The following is a 4,405-nucleotide window of genomic DNA, read 5'->3' as shown; positions in this document are numbered from 1 at the left end:
GGGTTAGAAAACACAGTGGTGGCACCAGCACGATCGATAGTGGTGGCGCAATGGGGGTGGTTTCTGTTGGAGAAGGAGAATGATGGGAGAAAGGTAATAAGGAGAAAGGAAAAAAAGTGATGACATGACACTAAAGTGTCACTGATAGTTTAATGATGTAACACTTCATTATTAAGTCACCACTTAAAGAAAAGAAACCAATGACAAATACTAAATTAAAACATAAAAATTTTCAGGTACTTAATTGGAAAAAAAATAAATGTTAGGTAGGAATCTGAAAACGATTTTTTTTTCATTCATGAAAAACTTAATTAAGCCTAAATATAAAAATACTAAATCAACGCAAAAGCATGCAAAATTAAGGGGGGAGCATTTTTAGGTACTATACAAATTAACACGGAAGCACAAAATCAAATTTGGAGGAACATATTTTGGCAATGATTTTGAGAATTTCAAAATTGATTTTGAAATAAACTCATCTAAACAATTGATTTACTTAAACAATTAAATAAAATCAACCTTCCCATGATGCCGTTCATATATTAGCATAATCCAATTTAATTTGTAACCATGGAAATTAAAAATCGCATGTCCATTCACATGTAATGGTCTATCAAAAGTATACTTCATTTTAAGACTTGAGGACATGTACTAAACATCCAATACACACTTCAGAGTTGAGATTATATCACACTCACAATGGCAACTTAAGACAAATGAAGCGGAAATATAACAATCCATTCATAATCATATTGATAGAGGAAGCACAATGCCTCTGAAATCCACTGACAAAAGCTTTGTATATAATGGCAAATAATAAAATATGTATCTTATGCTATACCTAGCTTCTCAGTTAACTAATTCTCTACTTATAATGCAAAGACAAGGGTGAATCACATCCTTCAGACAACATAACCTCCGGTATGGTGAAGCATGGCATCAATCTCATCCTCGTCCTCCATTTCCAACTGCAACAAAAAGAAATTCACTTCATCAAACCAAGAATATGAATATGTGGGAAGTTAGTTGAAAAGGAATTCATGAACAAAGGAAGAAAACACAAACCTCATCTGGAGTCTGCTCAGCTCAAAGGCGTCGTCCATCAAACAGAAAAGCAATTGAGTTGAAATCCACCGATTGTCGATCACAGTAAGCATTCATAAGCTTCTTTAGTTCCTGAAAAACAGTTCATTCCCATCCTACAACATCCGAATCACAAATTAACACATTACTCATGTTAAATTCATGATTACAGTTTATAACATCATAAGCCTAATATGGCAAATTGTTAAAATTCAAAATTTAGAGTAAATTTTGATCAGTCACTAACACTTTCAGTTCAATCATAAAGAGAAGTATATTCTTTGAACAATAACAAATTGATCATTGATATAAATGCATACCAATGTTGTAGAAATATACAACAATATTTATTTATCAAAAAAATATACAACAAAATAACTAATTTATTTTTATTTATACAAAATTAATTCAATCAATTAATTAATTACTAAAATAAAATATATAAATATACAGATTACCAATCTGTATAAGTCATAAGCATTGTCAATCCGTATGAGTTATACAGATTTCGAATCCAATAAAGTCACACACGCACCCATTTTCAACGAGGAAAAGGAAGATAGACACTTGCGGTGACGACGGACGCGATGACTGCGACGGGGACTGGCTAAATGACGTGAATGGAGGCAGATGACAGTAGCGACACAACAACAAGCAGAAAACAAAGAAGGAAGAAAGGAGGTGCAACACCAGGGTGTACGGACAAGAGGGAGAGACTCAGGTTTTAAAAATTTAAATGAAAGACAATTTCGTCTCTTTACTTAAATTGCTAGGTGCACCTAGCAAAACTCATTTGTTGGGCCTAATAAGCCCAATTCTATCTGAATGACGATGAGCCCATGACTGTTTACAACTTACAACTTACAAGTTTGAATTTGAATCTTATGGAAGCATGGACGAAAGAAAATTTTAAGATGTTCTTTGACAAAATATTTATCTATAACTATTATAAATCTATAATCATTATAAAGCAATAATCATATTTGGCGTCATCTATCTTTTGAAAGTTATTACAATCAACTATTATGAATCATTATAACATTTTATTTTAACTTATAACAATAATTACATCTTTCAAACTAAGTTACACGTATATAAATAATTTTCAAGTCTAGAGATGGAGTATTTTTTTACACTATTTACTAGTATTTTTGACCGTGTATTCCTGGTCTAAATGTGGAATTTTTCAATTCATTCTTATTTTTAAATTAGAATTTAGATTCCATCTATTTGTTTTTGTTACAAATTCCTTTCTCATAATTATATTTTTTCATAGAGTTCCCTTCAACTATTTGCGTGTGAAGAAAAAAATAAATTTTTGTTAAATTGAAGGGAAATATCCAAATACATATCTTATTCTTTTAAATAATTCATATTAGTAGTTCATTTTATACGACCAAGATTTACAATAAAAAATCTTTTTAAGTATATAAATTAGATTATGATTAAAATATGTAATTAATAAATATATTTGTACTTATAAATTATATTTTATATTAATGATAAATAATTTATATTGTGATATATTATTATTTTAAATATTGATCATTTCATTTAAAAATATTAAAATTCAAGTTAGAACTAAAGATTTTATTTTTGATATTAAAAATGATAGATTGAAAAAAAAAGATTAAATGCTAATTTAAAAGTATAAGAGAATATATCATATGCATGTTAGAAGTATTTATAAATGTTGAAAATAATATTTACATATATATATATATATAATTAATTTATGATATTCAATTGCATTTAAATTATTTGATTGATATTAAAAATGTACCAAGATATATGCATGTGAGAAGAATGAAATTAGACATGTCCCTGTACCTATGGGTATCCATCCGAATCCGTCCCAATTTTGACGGGTAATACCCGAGTTGATTGGGTATGGGTTAGGGTTCGAATTTTCTCCGATAACTAAAAGTCGGATACGGATGTGAGTATGAGATTACTACATCTGCCCCGACCCCGAAACTAGACTCGTCTCGCCACTTAAAATTTTTAGAATTTTTGCATAATTTAATCAAAAGGCCTAAAATTTTTATTACTAGTTAATTTTATTTTAGAATTTTTACATAATTTAATATTATTTTCTTAAAGATTTGTGTAGACACATGCGCTATAATAAATTTATTGACATATAAGTAGTTAAAAATAAATGTTTAGCAATCAATGTATTTTTTCTAAAATCAAATTTTTAATATTTTCTTTAAAAAAAATATTTTTCTAATTTGAATCGGGTAGGGACAGGATCAGGGATACCCGATACTCAACAAGCACGGGGATGGGATAATAAATTTTAACTCAAATGAGAGTGAATGTGAGGGAGAGGGATATATATATATATATATATATATATATATATATATTGGTTTCGTATTTTTTATTTAATTTAATGTTTAATGTTTTTTAGAAAAAAAGTTAATGTTTAATTATTAAAATATCATATTATTTTTATTTTATTTTATGGTTTTGAACATTTATGTAGCATAAAGCAGGAAAAAAAAAACAATTTTACAATTTTTTATCCAAACATCTTAAATAAAATAAAAATCAGGTAATATTTTCTGTATAATGTAATAATCTAGACTGATAATGAAGGGGATATCCATTTTTAACGTACATAATTTTTTTTACCAATTTATCTTTTAACTTCTTTTAAAAACCACCCCACAATCACAATGGTATATAAATTACTTTTCAATGATAATAATTATTTACAACTAAATCTAACTCTAAAATAATAAGGAAAATACAAATATAGACAAATAAAGCATGGACAGCGATGCACGAGACAAAATTTTGTAAGAGTACAATTTTGTATTTGTATGAAATACTTTCGATAAATTGAAAAACATAAGATGATACTTTTAAAATCTAAAGGTCTATCCACTCAAAAAAAATAAAAAATAAAGGTCTGTTGTGATTGTGACCAATTATGTTAAGAAAGATTAATAAGACTATGCAGCATCACACTTAATACATTTTTACAACTATTTACTAAAACGATAATTAGCTTGTAAATCTTCAAAAAGTAACATCATTCAACTGAATAGGTAAATGTAGTAATAAAAAAAGATTGAAGTTGTAATGCAATAATCTACATTTGGACAATGGATTTTGGACCTATATGTTCCTCGTGAAAGTGCGAAGATATTTGAAGATGATAAGGTGGGGTTGACGAGGAGGTGGGGGTGCTAGGAGATAGGAGGTGCGAGAAGAAAAAAGGCTAGGTAGTGAGAAAGTCATTGGGCTAAAAGGTTTAAAACTATTTGAAGGCTTTTGCTATTTACATCTCTCTTATTTTCTAAATATACCT

This window comes from Glycine max, chromosome 18, assembly GCF_000004515.6.
Source record: "Glycine max cultivar Williams 82 chromosome 18, Glycine_max_v4.0, whole genome shotgun sequence".
NCBI lineage: Eukaryota > Viridiplantae > Streptophyta > Magnoliopsida > Fabales > Fabaceae > Glycine > Glycine max.
Note: the sequence above shows the minus strand (reverse complement) of the source record.